Genomic DNA, 17,418 nt, shown 5'->3' with positions numbered 1-17,418 from the left:
TTACGGAGGGTTCATGTTCAATTCTCGTATAATTTCCGGCCCTATATTATTTCTTCCTGTTCACATGTTACATTTTTGTTTGTTTATGAATAAAAAAAGATAGGGATGTTTGTCACCTGTTTATCAAAGAATAAAAAAAAAATCGAATCCATGACATTTTCGTTAGCAAATAAACAAAATACAACTCTCTTGTGAGAGTGTGATATATATTTTAATACAATTTATTTGAGAAAAAAAATATATTTATTGGTCCTTACATTTTATTTTATTTTATTTTTATAAAGAGTGGATAAACCACTAATTTATTAAGAAAAGAGAAATAGTACAAGGAAGATAAAACCCTCACCAGAAGTAAGGGGGTACAAGTGCAAGAAAGTAAAGAGAAAGGAAAAGAAAGAAGATGAAGATCTAATCAGGCGGAAGACACTGTCTGGCGTCTCAGGTCTGACTAGAAGAGCAGGTGGGTCAACTATTCCTGGGATACGTTGCGATCCAGCTCACCCGCAGAGTTGGAGGCCCTTGGGCTGAAGAAATCAAGAGAGCGCTTGATTTTTTGAGAAGCTTCAGTAAGAGGTTGTTGATGTTTGTCTGCAGCTGTTGGGAACCAAGATAGAAGCATATTAGCAGTTTTAAAAATAATACTTAACTGAGGCAACGCAATTAGTTGAAAGATACGAGAATTCCTTTCAAGCCAAATATTCCACAAGATTGCACGGGAGATGAGGTCCCAGAGAGGTTGAGATTGAGGAGCGAGGGACGAGATCCAGGAAATCCATAAATGGGGAATGGTTTGTGGAAGAGAAGTTGAACCTAAGGAATGAGAGAAGAATGCCCAGATATGTTTAGAGAATTCGCAGTTAATGAAAAGGTATTGAAGCGTCTCTAAGGAATTGTGACAGAGGACACATGTATCAGTAGAGTATTGAAAATTGCAACCCTTCTTGAAAATGTTGGATAAAGTGAGGATTTTGTCCTCGCCAGCCAGCCAGCAGAAGAGAGTGATTTTGCTAGGGCAACGGATCTTCTAGAAAAGGGGGTACAAAGGGCTGCGGGTTCCACCATATATGAGAAATTTATAAAAAGATTTAACAGTGAAAGTGCCACATTTTTCCAGGGTCCAAGTGTAGAAATCACTTTGTGCATGAGAACAGTTAGGAATAATATCTAGGATAGGACATAACATGTCTGGCGTGACAGTGCGGAAAATTTACTCGGTGTTGGTAAGGAGTTGGGAAAAACGCCTAATGGTAATCCAAGGATCAGTACAATCATTGAAGAGGTCAGGCCAGCGATCTTTAAGTAGGATTCCATCATGCCAGCGGTCGAACCAAATAGAGGTGTTGTAGCCATTTTTGATCAATTTTGAGATACAAGAACGGAAGGAGAGGAGGTTAGGAGTCACAACTGCTCAGAAGAAAGATTTGTTCCTAGGTGGGATGTGAAATAAGATTCCGTTTGTATCTTTGAGAGTGTAGTTAGCATGAATGGTTTTGGCCCAACCACCAGTTGGTTTGCCAGATAATTTCCACCACCACTTACTCAGTAAAGCAATGTTGATGGTCTGGAGGTTAAGAATACCCCAACCACCCATGTCTCTAGGTCTAGTGATCCTATTCCAGGCAATTAATCTGATTCCCTTAGGGCCCAGGTCATGGCCTCTCCAAAGGAAATCTCTCCAGATTTTATCAATTTCCTTGATCACCCAAGCGGGAAGCTTGAAAACTGATATCCAGTAGACAGGCATGGAGGAGAGGACAGAGTTGACAAGAGTCAAGCGACCGCCAAGAGATAAATAATTAGCTTTCCAAGAAGTGAGCCAGGAACGAACTATACCAATGAGTTTCTCCCAGTCAAGTCTTCTGGGTCGACGACCAGAGAGAGGAACTCCTAAGTAAGTGATAGGGAGACTGCTACGGGAACAATTAAGGATTCTAGCAGAGGTGTGATGAGGTTGGAAGCCATAGTTAGTAGAATATAGGCAGCTCTTGGAAAAATTTATGGATAAGCCAGAAGACCCCTCATAGAGATACAATATTAGTTTGATTATTTGGAGGTCTTCATGTCCTCTAGTAGAGAAGATTAGGAGGTCATCTGCATATTGGAAGTGACAGATGCTGTCAGAAGAATTAAGGGGAACACCGATTAAGACTTTGGAGTTTAGAGCATGAAAGAACATAGCGCTCAAAACATCAGTGGCAAGGGCGAAGAGCATGGGAGAAAGAGGATCACCATGTCTCAAGCCCCTTTTGCAATGAATGTAACCCTGGGAAGTTCCATTGATAAGAAACTGTGCCTTAGCAGAATAGAGGATGGAGTTGACCCAGGAGAGCCATTTAGGGCCAAAGCCTCTTGCATCAAGAATTTCAAGCATAAATTTCCAGTCAAGAGAGTCAAAAGCTTTTGCAAAGTCCACTTTAAAAATGTGCCCCAGACGTTTTCTTTTTTGAAGGTTGAAAATGACTTCTTGGGCGCCAATAATGTTCTCAGCAATACATCTGCCCTTGATGAATCCAGATTGTGAGTCATCAACCAGCAGATTGATGACCGAACTTAAATGGTTGGCAAGAATTTTGGAGATGATTTTACAAGTGGAGTTGATAAGACTGATGAGACGAAAGTCTGATACGTTGCTGGGCGTGTTGTTTTTAGCAATAAAGGCAATGTGAATCCAGTTAATACGCTCAAGGTTAATGGTTCCCTCGTAAAAGTCCTCTCAAAGTTTGACAATTGAGGGTTGAAGGATGGTCCAGTGTTTTTGAAAGAAGAATATAGGGAAGCCTTCCGGACCAGGATATTTGTCAGGGTGAAAACCAGGGATGGCAAGTCTGATCTCTTTAGAAGAGAAAGGTAATTCAAGTTGGGATAGATCAATTCTTTCCTTTTAGCCGAAAAGGAAGTGCCAATCAAGGAGAAATCTGTTTGGCAAAGCAGTACCTAAAACATAGTGGTAGTGATCAGAGAAGATTCTGCCAATTCGTTCGTTACCAGTGATCCAATGGCTATCTTGAAGAATACGAGGAATTAGATTTTTATTTCTCTTACAATTAGCAACTTGGTGGAAAAATTTGGTGTTGGAGTCTCCTTCCTTAAGCTAGGTAATTCTGGAACATTGTTTCCAGTAAATTTCTTCCTGATTTAAAATGTTATATAATTCAGAACAAATTTAGGAAAGACGGCTTGACTCTTCCTCAGAAAGAGGTCTAGATTCAGCAATGATATCGATGGAGTGTAATTCAACAAGAAGATTACATTTAAGGATCTTAGGGGCATGAAAAGTGTTTTTGGACCAAGTACGGAGTTTGGATTTAAGTTGAGTCATTTTTTGGATATGACAAATGCTCCGCAGCCAACCGGGTTTAGTTCTAGCCACCAATCATGAATAAGGTTGGTGAGGTGAGGATTGGTGTACCAGAACTTCTCAAATTTGAACAGCCGGGGACGCTTAAAGGGATTTCCAAATTCGAGATAGATAGGAGAGTGATCTGAGCCGAGTCTAGGGAGATCAAATTGAGTAGTTCTGTAAAATAAGGAAGTCCAATCATGCGAGTAAAGAAATTCTTTAAGACAGACCCAGATGGGGTTAGCTTGTCCGTTGGTCTAAGTGAATTTTCTCCCATTGATAGGGGGATCAATAAGGTCAAGATCGCTAAATTGGTTCTGGGAAGAGGAGATATCTCTAGGATTAGAAATACCAATGTTTTTGTCTTCTAAGGAAAAGACAGTATTAAAATCACCACTGATAATCTAGGGAGTGGTAATGAGGTTTCTTAATGTTCGGAGTTCATTCCAGAAGTTGGATCTTAAGGATATGAAATTAGGCCCGTAGACGCTAGAACAGATCCAGGAAGAGTTGTCGGAGCGATTAGTGAAATTGATGGAGATGGAAAAGGATCCTTTATGAAGGAGATTACCGACAAGAAGCAAGCTATTTCAAGCGATAATAATTCCACCAGCAAAGCCTTGGGCTGGTAAGAAATCAAAAGAATCAATGCGGAGCCTCCGATTGTTCTCCAAAGAGAGCAATGGATGTTTTGGAGTTTGGATTCTTGGAAGCAGATAATGTCTGCTTTGGAGTTAGAGATAACTTCTAGCACCAAGTGGCATTTAGAGGGTCTACCGAGACCTCTGACATTCCAGCATAAAATAATCATAAAAACATGGAATGTCTAATTAGGTCTCGGAGGAGACCCTAGGGTTGTAGGACATTTGGAGTTCCTATTAGCTTCGATAGAAATGATTTTGTCTATGCATTTATTTTTGTGATTAGGGGATCCAAGGAAATTAATGCCACAAGAGTTACTGTATTTAAGAATTTGAGCATCTGACCAAGATGAAAAAACAGAATTAAAATTGGAGGGTGTACCTTCTCATGGATCTTCAGGCATTTTTTTCTTTGAAGATCGATGAGGAAGGGGAACGAACCCATCATCTTCATTGCATCGTCCTGATGGTTTCTTGGGTCTGTCGCTTCTTCTAAGCTGTTTGGGACCAGTATGGAGATGTTTTGGGATGTCTTCCAAGGACTCAGAGATTGCTAGTTCAGAGTCAATATGAGGGGAGACATGGTCTTCCTGAATGATGCAGTTGTCATCAGGGAGGAATTCAGTATCATCCATGTCCTGATCAAGAATGTTCTCATCTTTCCCCCAATCGAGAAGTTCTTCATCAGAGGGGATATCCACTGGAGAATTCTGTGGAGTGGGATCAAGATCATAGAATTTCTCAGAGTTGATGCTTGGCACCAGGGTCCATCCTCCATAAAAGAAGATCCATTTATAACCCTCTGGGATGCGTATAACTGGAGGATTATCTTGCAGGTGAGAAGGGGTATTTCCCTGTAGAGCAGGTTCAAGAGAGGAACCTTGTCCAAGATCTGAGTTAGGTTGTGAAATGTGAAAATCACTAGGCAGAGATGCCTTATCAGATGAGTAATTTTGTGATTTTGAATGTTGCTTAACTTGATTAATTAAGTCTGCATCTAAGGAGAGATCCGGAGTGTGCTTATCACGAGGCAAAGTGATCTTTAAAGAAGTGAGTGTGCTGTGATCAAGGTTAGATGGATCTCGAGGCATCTCATCAGATGGAACGGCGGGGATTTGATCACAGTGCTGATTACGATGAGATGGCCGATCGAGAGATTTATCATCTCGGGGTTTGTCTAAAGAATCAGGAACACATTCACATGGTTTGCAAGAATCACGGGAGATCTGATCTCGAGGCAGAGGGGATGAGAGTAAGGTTCTAAAATGGATGGATGGGAGCTCATCACGAGACAGATGGACAGCCGTTAGAGGTTTCTCTATCACGTCTCCACTTCATGGTAACAGTGCAATCTGTCCCCCAGTGCTCTCGCAAGATGCCGATGGGATCTCAGGGGTTTCGGCGAGCAGCCGGTCACCGGAAGAAAGAGAAAAACCTCCCTGAGATCCATTATCGGTGCTCCCAGATGAAAGGCCAAGGCTGGAGCAATGCTCGACGGCCTTGCCAGAAGGGATATCGACGGGAGGTTGCACTAAAGGTGCTTTGCCCTTATCAGATTTGGGCACGAAAATGAGGTTGTTGGAGGGCTGAGCTGGTCGAAGATGAGCCAGAAGGTGAGTCATCGGACCTTGCAGAAGGTGAGTCTTCAAATTTTATGATGAAACTCCTAACACCGACATCCACCGTGATCTCCAACGGGAAGGAGATCAAGGATTTAAGTCTCACAAGAGTTCTGAGGTGCTCCAAGGTAACGTGCTCTTTTTTCTGGACATAAATTAAGTCACCAATCAGTTTGAGAATGTCGATAATGGAATCCCAGTTCCAGCAGTGAAGGGGGAGGTTCATGATCCTGATCCAGTTGTAGTTGCCGGCGGCCAACGCGTGGGAGCCGAACTCGGCGGTCCAGTGAGACATGGAAATACAACAAGGTCAATGGGAAGTAATTAGGGTTAATGAGCTTCTCTTCACGGCCGTTGCTGCTTCTCTGGCTGAACATAAAGTGAGAACAAAGTCGTTGTTGAAGGGAGTGATGTGCTCGCAGAGGTCGGTGTTCAAGCACTGAGGGAGAGAGTCATGAAGAGAGCGGACGCTAGCATTGCCTGATATTACCCTGATAATCACCATCTTCTTCAGTTCTTCCTTTGACTTTAGAATTGCTTCAGTGATAGGTAATGAAACCCGGAGAGAGGTCATGTTGGATCTTGCAGGGATATGAAGGAGAGGTTTGAGCTCAGTGGAGAGTCCCCGAGGATTGGGATTAGAAGAGGAGGTTTCTCGAGAGTAAATTTTGGAGCGGATCCTAGCCTTCATGGGATCAGGACGATGAAATGGAGAACGGAGCGGGCAGCGGATGGCGAGATGGCCGGCACCGGAGCAACGTTTGTAGGTGAGCTGGTGTCGACATTCATTAGCCCTGTGACCAGTTCTCAAGCATTTAGAGCAGAGCTCTACAGAGTCTGGCGAACGTCTTCTCTTCAGGGGAGCGGGATGGGTGGTGGCTAGAGGTTCCAACGGCGGGGATCGAGCAACATCAGCGTAGGTGGTGCCCTCTCTCACCAGAGAGTTCTTGGGATGTTGAGGGTTATGCGAAGCTTGATTGCACTGAGAGGAGAGGTTTCTGTGGGGAGGAAAAGGGTGTGAGTTCTATGGGTGAGTGTTCCTGCGGGGTTCGCAGGAGAATCCCCCGTGAGATCCACCGCGGGGAGGCCGAGCGTTGCGCTGTTATGCATGAGAGCCAGGGTAGTTCTCACGAGAACTGCAGAGAAATCTCATGGTCAGGAACAATTTATGTAAAAACAATAAAGATTTATAAATAATTTTAAATAATTCTTTTCCTATTTGTTTCTATTAATCTATCATATATATTTTTTTATCACATGATGATATAGTATTATATTTAATAATTAAACAACTATAATTAATTTTATTTAAAAAATGTGGATAAATCAATTAGAATTAAAGAGAATTACACACAAGACACCTACCACTAGATGTGGTAAAGTATAATAAAAGAGGTACAACAAAAAGGTAGAAGCCCCCAAAAAGAGCAAACAACTCAGAACCTAGCCAGTGCCTGGATCATGCGTTTCTTCAAAAGTCCGAGTCACACCGAAATCCTTCACACAATGGCTAAGAAACTCCAAACTTCTTCTAATGGTGCTGATATCTTCATCCATCTTCGCTCTATGTCCCTTTACGATAGAAGAGCACCAAGATACAAGCATACGATTATTTTTCACAATGAGACAATGAGCATGCATAACATTGGCATTGAAAATACAATCATTCCTAGCAAACCAGATATTCCAAATAATTGCTTTCCCCACTAAGTCCCCAAAAGCCCTTATCTCATTATGCAAACATGTTCTCCATCGGCCCCAAAGATCCTCTAGAGAAGATGGTGAAGGAGGTAACTTAAGTATTCTGATGAAGTACTCCCACACTTGTTTGGCAAAAGAGTAGTAAATGAACAGGTGATCCACCGACTCAAACCCGACATGACACATTGCACAAGTATTAGTAGGTAACATGTTGTATCTCCTTCTAGCTAGGTTTCCCAATGACAGGATTTTGTTTTCCATGCAAGCTAGTTGAAAAGGTTGATTTTCTTAGGGCACCCATCACGCCAAAAGAAATGCGATATCGGGCATCTGAGCCCCCCATCGATTAAGAGATTGTAAAAGGACTTCACCAAGAATGTCCCATTCCCGGTAAGTCTCCACCACTTCTTATCCGCCAACAGACTTTCAGATCTCAGCACACTTACATGCACCTGTCTAATAATTTCATTACTGGTGAAGGGAAGCTCATCCAATAAGTGGATAAGCTCGTGAACCGTGCCATTGGGGCATATGCTGGTTCTGAACTCTTCCAGCCACAAATTCATTGTTGCAATGCCATTAAGCCAGCAATCTTTCCAAAAAAGTGTTTCCTTTTCAGCAACAACTTCATGTGAAAAATAACTCCTGAGAGCCGACAAGCAGGTCAAAACCCCTTTCCAAAAGAAGGAAATCCTACCTGCCTGATTAGGCCACAACTTTGAACAAGATGCACCGTAGTTGAATTGTATTCTCTTAGCACCGCCCTAAGAAGAATCCATCATGTATTTCGACCACCACTTCCCTAATAATGCATGATTGAAATTAGCTAGATCAAAGATACCCTAATCTCCTTGGTCCCTAGGTCGACAAAGATTATTCTAGTGAACCAGACGACAGCTTGGGTAGTCAATATCAGGCACAGACCAAAGAAAGTCCCTTCTGATGTGGTCGATGTCTTTGATTACCCAGCAAGAAAAATGAAATATGGACATCCAAAATGTTGGGATTGCCGACATCATAGTTATGTTGCCTTTTCTAAGACACGAGTCTTCGTCTCACCTTGAGAATAATCCTTTCCCATACTTGCTTGCGCGATCTTCTATCAGAAACTGAGATACCCAGGTAAGTGACTGGTAGTAAACCGATATTACACTGCAAAGTCTTTACTGCCGCCTAATCAGGGAGCTCGGCCACTCTACTTGAGTAAAGACAGGTTTTTGAGAAATTCATTTCTAGCCCAAACATACCTTCAAACAATTAGAGAATCTGTTTAATAATCCTTAGGTCCTCAAGCCTCCTAGAAGTTAAAACCAGCAGATCATCCGCATAGTACAGATTGCATTTACTCCCAAACTCTCCCAAAGGTACCCCAATTAAAATTTTGGCATTGAGAGCATGAGCAAACGTCGAGCTTAGGACATCAGTCATTAAAATGAAAGGTAATGGTGACAGGGGTCACCTTGCCTCAGTCCTCTTTGATACCTGATGTATCCTATTAGAGATCCGTACATAGGCAAACGATTTGGTGAGGACATTCAGCGGTTTTATGGGATGAGCGAAAACAACGTCTCCAAGTCGCTTCATTGGGGAATCGTGGACGTTTAACGCCAGACAATAGTGATTTGAATTTTTTGCATTTGTACCCCTCTAAAATTTCATTTTGTAATACTATTGCTTATTAGCCTCTTAAGCTTTTTAGCATCATCAAATATTGTTATTAAACTAATAGAATCTCTTCGAAAATATAGGACATACAAAAAGGCTAGATTTGGTGTAAGATTGAGTAGTATTTTTGGGCTTTAATCAGGTAAGTAACACTACATATAAATCTGTATATATGTATATGCAAAATTTTGGGTTATCGAAAATTATTTAATTATTTTAGTTTTGTTTTAAAACTATTTGTATACTATTTGAATGTTTTGGGTTTTAAATTCAATGCCAATTTCTGTTCATTGTATTCAGAAATTATAAATTTTTATTCATGTTTTTATTTATTCAGTTATCTGATTAATTATATTCAAAATTATTTATTTGATTAATTATTAGCTTATTAGCTATGTTGATTTAATTATTTATTCATTTATTTTTTTACAAATTAAATTATAGAAATATTTGTTAATTAAATGGGATCATGCGTAAGTTTGTTTGTTTGCATGAAAAATTACCCTGCAAATATTGTTCTACAAATCCTAAAGTACCTGAAATTATGTCTGAAAATTTGACATTATGTTTTGTTTTTTAATAACAAACATATTTTGATATAAATACGTTTAGGCCTTGTTTGGGTACTACTAAATTCCATAGGAATGTCCACCATTCCTATGGAATTTAGTTTTATGTAGGAAATCATAAGAATGGGTGTTTGGACATTTTTTTTCTCAGGTTAAAATTTCTATGGAATCATATGATTCCATAGGAATTTTACAATGAGCTGGGACCAAAATAATGATTTCCTTTGTTTTTCGGGTGGGAGCTGCGATTTGGCTGGGGCTGCGATTCGGACAAGGGAAAGGGGTAAGGACTGGCCGCCACGCCTCCGGTGACCGCGACCTCACCTCCGCCTACGTGACCGCGACCTTGCCTCGGCCTACGCCTCCCATTCCCTCCGCCTCTTTCTTATCCCCCATTTGGATCCCAACGAGGACTCACTGCGGCTATTGGAGAAGGAGTTCGTCCGTCATTCAGTTTCTTCATCGCCACCAGATTCATTGTGAAGAAGAAAGGGTTGAAGAAGGCTGCCTCTGGAGTTTGTACAGCTATTTGCATTTTGTTTGGTTGGGATTTTTGTGTGTTATGGTGATGTGATTTAGATGAGATTCCTGTTGATAATGATAGTGGTTGAATCATTGATTCATTGCTTTGAGTTTTGTGGAGAGAAGATGGGATCCGGTGAAAAGAAAGAGAACAACGATGATTTATCTCTTGTTTTGATTGTATTAATTAAGGTTGGGTTTTGTGTTGGAGGAACTCCATTATTTTGCTGGTTTTTTACTTCAACGCCTACTTTAGTACTGTGATCCGTAAAAGTTCCAAACTGCTTGAATTGGGTGAAAATTAACAGATAAGTTTCTATTTTTCTGCAAATTTTAGGCCTAAACTATTTGTCTTTGATATGATATTCTAAAAAGATACTCTTTATAAAATAATTTCATCTTGTGATTGCTTTAGCCTTTGAAATTCTCATAATGTGCTCAGTGCTTAGGCAGTCAGACTCATTTAGATGCTTGCAGATATCTTGTGAGTTTGTGATTTCATCTTATATCAAATTCTTTGAAATTTTTTTTGGTTTTTTTATAAGAGAAGATAAGATAAGATAAGATAAGATAATTACAAATATCTTTTAACGATCTGATAACAATTGTAAAAGCAATTGTCATTAAATTAACATGGATCTGAAATAGATAAATTGGAAATTAATGTATGGCTCCTGGGCTGATGGGTTGTCTTGAGGTTATTGCTGCTTTATTTTTATCCGATTTAAAACATTATCCTATGAAAAAATCCTACGAACATCTAAACACTGATTCCGTAGAAATTTTTCCTATAGTAAATTCCATAGAAATCATTTCTGAATCCTATAGAATAAAATTTCTGATTCAAAATTATTTATTTGATTAATTATTAGCTTATTAGCTATGTTGATTTAATTATTTATTCATTTATTTTTTTACAAATTAAATTATAGAAATATTTGTTAATTAAATGGGATCATGCGTAAGTTTGTTTGTTTGCATGAAAAATTACCCTGCAAATATTGTTCTACAAATCCTAAAGTACCTGAAATTATGTCTGAAAATTTGACATTATGTTTTGTTTTTTAATAACAAACTTATTTTGATATAAATACGTTTAGTCTCCATTTAACTAGGTACTAACCCTGTCATTGGGGATTAAACACTGACCATGTTGACATGAAACTTTGACTTTGTTAAAAAACTATAATTTCGCATAATTCTGTCGGTGAAGAATAACTGTCTCTGATATTCTAGCTCAGGTCACCAAGGGTAAACAAATGATCTCTGATATTTTGTTTTGACTATAGTGATTTGAAGACATATTTTTGTATGTTGTTAAATTGTATTTTGTTAAACCTCTTTGGTTTTATGAACTATATTTTGGATTAATATTTGTACATGTTTCTATTTTTTTGAATTCTTGAAATTACACATGATTCCAAAATTTTTAGTGGGTTACTTACTGGGTTGTAAGTTCATAATCTCGTTGTTATTTTTTTCAGATGAGAAGTGAATAGTTTGGTGGGCATTGAGAGCTTGTGATCTCCTTTAAATGGGTTGTCGTTATGTCTATATTAGTATGCGAATTTTGTTTTAGAAAACATCTTTGTATTCGTACATCTTATATTGAGTTTATATTTAAAAGTTATAATTTTGAGTTTATATTTCTATTTTGAGAGCAGCTCTGAAACCTTGCATGTTTATTGGGTTTCACCTCGTGGGTATACGGCTGTTTGTCGACGTATTGGGTCTGCCTAGCCGAGTTTGGGAAATACACTAGGTCTGCCTAGCCGAGTTTGGGGTGTGACATCATCATCCCTAGTGAAGCCCTCCTAGTCTCCTTTTGTTTTCTGCTTTTCTCTGTTCTCTTTTATTTTGTACTCGTTTAGTTTTTAATAAATTCATGGTTTATTCATTTTTATAAAAAAAAAACCATTTTCTACAATAAATCAACATATACCTCCTCTTGGGTATAAGTTCCTTAAAAAGTGAGATTACACCCATAAATAAATAATTATAATTAATCAACAAGTATTTCTATAACTATAAATTAAACAATAAAAAACAACCAGTATTGGGTTCCAAAAACAACAAGAGTGCAATGGGGAAAGCAAGAGTTTGTGTGAAGAGAAACAATGATAAGAAATAACTATGAGTGGCTTTGTGGGCATGTGCATGTTAGTCACATGTTGACTTATGTTATATAGATATATTAGCATATATTATTATGTTAGTATATAAGGATATATTAGCATATAATATATGCTAATAAGATTATCTCTCATTGAGTTGGGGATGAGATATATATAAGTCAGGATTTTTCTTATTGTTTTTCTTCTTGAGACGAGCTTGAGAGTTGTTCAGCCATCGGAGATATTCTTCATAGTGGATTTCAATTCCCGACCCCTCGTGGAGACGTAGGGCAAGAGTGCCGAACTCCACGTAATTCATCGTGTCGTGGTTTGTGTGTGTTTTTCTTTCTTTCTCTATTATAGCCTTATCTTTGCATGTGTTTTGGAGACTAATCTTGACAGGTTATTGGGACATCTACGGGTGTGTTAGTGCTTCCGAAAGGGGTCTTAAGTGAAGCCTTAAGTCCCCCCAACAGTTTGAATCCTTCCTCAGGTAGTATTGTTCACTCAGAATCAGTACTATTCTTGTATTGTTTATGAGTCTGGGTGTGGGTCTCATGTGAGAGAAACAATGGTTTCACCTCTCAATGATTGTAAGATAGAGGGATTTTCTTAGGAGATATGTATGTCACTATAATTGGTACATCTATGTACTTGTATATTTTTTTTTTGACAATATCTTAAATAGGGACCGATTGTCGCCTATTTGTAAATATATATATAATATAGTTCCAACAAAAATTATAGAAATTTTAAGCTATATAAATAAAAGAAAGCTGAAAACTGACAGGCTGAGATGGATAAACATAACTCACCCTGTTCTTATTCCACACACACACACACACACACACACACACACACACACACACACGGTGCCTTTTGGAATTCAGCTTGACTAACAACTCGCTGGAATTTCCAAAGTGTAGCTGTGGTCCTCAGGATAGCTAACGAGGTCTTGAAGGAAAGCAGAGATTGGAGGTACAGTAACCTCAACAAGTCCCTCCAGCATTTGAACAACCATTCCCATTGTCGGTCTTTGATTCTCCATGTCTTGAATACACCAGCAAGCAACTCTGCAACTTGTATCTACCTCTTCCATGTTGGCATTCCCCTTCAACCTTTCATCCAACAAGCAATGAGCCATATCTTCATTCACTTTCATTGCTGCCTCAACAGGGAAATAATGACTTCCATTCTCCGACCGCTTTGCGTTTCTTTTTCCTGATATTATTTCCAAAAGCATCATACCAAAGCTATAAACATCAGCTTTTGGTGTGATTGCTAATCCTAAAATCCATTCTGGGGCCAGATACCCAATGGTTCCTCTCATGCTGGTCAACACATGACTGAACTCCCTGCCAAGCAGCTTTGCAAGACCAAAATCAGCCACTTTTGGGTTGAACTCAGCATCCAAAAGTATGTTTTCTGGTTTGATGTCACAATGGATGATACACTCTCTGCACTTTTCATGGAGATACTCTAATCCTCTGGCAATTCCAAGTGCAATTCGATAACGAGCGGACCAGTCTAAGACGTTATCATTGCTATGAAAGAGATGAGAATCCAGAGAACCATTAGGCATATAATCAAAAACCAGCAACCTTTTAGTACCTTCAACACAGAAACCGCGCAAAGGAACAAGATTAACATGCTGAATGGTTCCAAGGGTGCTCACCTCCGCTCTGAACTGCTTCTCACCTTGACGAAGCCCTTCTAGTTTCTTGACAGCTATAGCAGTTGAATCTAATAACACCCCTTTAAAAAAACAGAACCGAAACTCCCACTGCCTAGTTTGTGTGAGAAGTTCTTGGTCACACGTTGCAAGTCACTGTACCTGAAGACCACCAAAGCTCCGTTCACTAACCTGAACGCTCTTCTTCTTCTTCTCCTTATTGTTACAGATAGAATGAAGACAACCACCGCAACAACAACAACAACTGCAGCTACGACACCAGCAACAAGCCCAGAAACACTTCCAATCTTATGATGACTTGGAAGCTCAGAAGCAGCAAGACGAATGAAGAGAGTTCCTCCATCTAATCCTTCATATTGTTCTTGGAGATTAAGCAAATCACCATACCATACAGTGCAACCAGCGCCATAAGCGTAGGCAGTGCAAGAGCAGTTATTCAAGCAAGCTAGCATGCATTCATGATCACTACTAACTTGCAAAGCCTGACCGAGATCAGGTAACCTGACACTGGACATCTGGAAAAACTTGTCCTGCTCACTGAAGGAAGCTGAGTTATTGTTGGCACCACAGTGCAACCTTTTGTTCCTGACACACCCTCCACTGTAATCACCCAAACCCCAGTCTTTTGGTGATTTCTGGTTGAAACCCTTCACGCAACTGCACTTCTGCAACGTCTGCTCGTTGCAGCTTCCGAAAGGGCCACAGAATGCAGTGACTTTCGCACTGGGCTTCTGGTTCAGACCAGAATTGTATCCATTTTTTTGGTTGACCTCCTCCCCAGATCAGCATCTTAATCTGCCCTTTTTACATCCATTATAAGCCTAGATATGGTGCTGTTATCCTTGAGAGTGTAGGAGAAGTAGTTCTCTTCGGAGTTATTAACATAGGTGTAGTCACACATGTAACCCGACGTCATTTCTGGTACTTTGGTAAATGCACGGCCATCCCAGAGGCCTGTGGTCCAATAGGATTTGGACATGTTCCACTGGATTTGGTATTGGCCATCCTTCTTGATCTCCAGGGAGAATAACCCAGGAGCTGGATCCTCAGAGTTCTTCCAAGAAATGAGTCTCTGGCTCACTCCGGTTATTTTATTCAGAGCTATCTTGCCACCAGAAAGCCAAGTATGAGTTGGGTTTTCAATGCTCTGCCAGAAGATGTTGGAAGAGTTGTCAGCGTCTCTCAAGACAAGGTTGCCGTTGTCTAAGAGGACAGCAACTGTAGAAGAATTGGAGGAGATGGTGGCGTTGGTTGACCATACGAGAGAATTAATGGATTGGTCAAGCAGAGCCAAGTTACCGTCTGGGGAGATATGAAGCAGAGACTTGGTGGTATCTGAGACTGGGGTGGCTCTGTTGGCCACCCAGACAGGGGTCAGCTCTGAGACTTTTTTGTACCATATTCCGATGTAGAATTTGGCAGAGGATTCATCTTTAGTGAAGAAACCAAGCACAAAGTTACCACCTACGGAGATGAGCTTCTGCTTACCAGAGATGGATTGGTTGGTGGTGATGGAGTCTGATGCATGGGAGGCACAGATGGATGGAGAGATGAGAAAGAACATGAGAACAATGAATGCACATGCGGGACCCATGGTTTGGAGTTTTTAAGAGAGAAAAGGGATGCGAAGTGGAGAAGGAGAGAGCATGTCATATAAGGATTTTTCTCAAGCTTCCCTAATCTAATTTGCAAAAGACTAATTAGGAATTTAGATATGACTTTTTTTCCTTTGATACTGCAATCAAAACAAAAAGAAAAATGAAATAGAAAAAAATACACTAACGGTGGAAAGAGGACGCAACCAAACAAAAGAGAAGGTATTGGGTCAAGCAACATTACCACCACGAGGAAGTTTGAAATGGGAATTAGGTCTCCGATTTGAATCGGAGGGCAGTCTAATGAACTTGTAAAGTTGAAACTTCCTTTTGTCATCAAAATTGATTCCCTATGTTTTACTTCTTTTCTATTTCTAGTTTTTTTATAAATTACACTTTTATTCAAGCAACATGATCAAGTACAAGGAAAAAAAAAACAAAGAACTAAATGAAAGATAAAAGAGCTGGCCCTGAACCAAAACAAACTAGAAAGACACCACCAGCAGTGATACACTTTCAAAAATAATCAAAAGGGAACAAACAAAAAAGTGAAAAACAAAAAGTGGATAAACTACACTTTTCTCTTTCTAGTTACAAGAAATTTTTTATTTTAAAGTGAATAAACCAAAATTGCATTAAAACACAAATAACGTACAGACTAGAGAGAGCAATACGGGGACAAATCAACATGGAAGAAAAACAAGAACAACCACAGGAAGTGGTTCGCAAAACCATTGACTCAAAGACCACAAACCAAACCAAGAGCAAAACAGAAAAACTCAAACACTTCCACAGGGAGTGGAGATACCCACTGAAAAACACGCACAAAACAAAAACGACATACGACCCCGGAGATAGCAGACTCCCCAGGTACTACAAGAGAGCTAGCGCAAACGGACTAGCCGGAGGACACGTCATGGTCATCATTAGGGTTGCACATGAAGTGCTGAGAAGTCCCTGAGAACTTAATGCACCACCTAATGGTTGAAGATGTCTCCTCCAACTTTGGTCTTTTGGAAACTGGTGCTACATCAACCCAAGAGAGAACATATGACAAATTTTCAGAAATAAAGAGAATGAAGAAACATAAACACAATTTAAAATGCAGTTATTTCTTTCAATCCAAATTTGCCAAATGATAGCTCCTAGAGAAAAGAGAGCAAGAAAAACGGAGTCAGGGACCCAAATCATTGACCCAATCAATCCAGAGATTAGTCCTAGACATCGAAGCTCTGGAGAAACCAATGACTTGCATAAAGCAATGCCAAATGGAAGAGGCAATGTTGCATCCAAAAATCAAATGGTCCACTGTCTCAATGTCGAAATGGCAGAGGGAGCAAGTTGTTGTAGGAAGCAAGTTACACCCTTTAGTTACAAGAATTCAAACAAAAAGTATGTATTAATTTTGACGATAATTAAATGGAATGGCAGTGCAGTGAATATATATGAAGATTTAGTTGATTGAAATAATCTGTGCGGACAGGGAGGTTGCCCTTTGTTCCTCCCATTTTGTGTTGTCGTTTTGTGTTTGGTGTGACTTTGTGTTTTATAACCACAACTAGTGGTTGTATCTTTTTTTTTTCTCTTCCCTTCGCTACGTGTTGTAGAACGGGGCTTTTGTGGTGATTTTTGAATCGCTCTTACAGAGGAACCAAACCTTCTTGAGGGTAGTTGGAGGGCAAAGGTGATTGAAATTTTAATTGTTTGGTCTCATATTGGGATAGCGAAGGGACATTTGAGAAACAATTGGTCAATAATTCTTCCACTGTGTTATAAAAGCATGCATGTAGCCTTAAATATTCTAATGCATTCTACTTATATAAAATTGTCAAAAGTTAGGATTTCATTATCCTAGGTGAGTCAGATGAAAATAACAATTTTGCACGAGTAAAGTCATCATAAAAATATTTGACTAAATTTATCAATTCCATCGAGTATTTAAATAAAAAAATAAAAATC

The 17,418-nt window shown here is 39.6% G+C and overlaps 1 pseudogene; it reads right to left on the bottom strand.

The window, feature by feature from the left end:
* Positions 1–13,066: 13,066 nt before the first annotated feature.
* Positions 13,067–15,458, bottom strand: LOC120277170 (annotated as a pseudogene).
* Positions 15,459–17,418: the final 1,960 nt, after the last annotated feature.

Source organism: Dioscorea cayenensis, chromosome 15 (assembly GCF_009730915.1).
Source record: "Dioscorea cayenensis subsp. rotundata cultivar TDr96_F1 chromosome 15, TDr96_F1_v2_PseudoChromosome.rev07_lg8_w22 25.fasta, whole genome shotgun sequence".
Taxonomy (NCBI): domain Eukaryota; kingdom Viridiplantae; phylum Streptophyta; class Magnoliopsida; order Dioscoreales; family Dioscoreaceae; genus Dioscorea; species Dioscorea cayenensis.
Note: the sequence above shows the minus strand (reverse complement) of the source record. Positions and strands in the feature narration are given on the sequence as shown.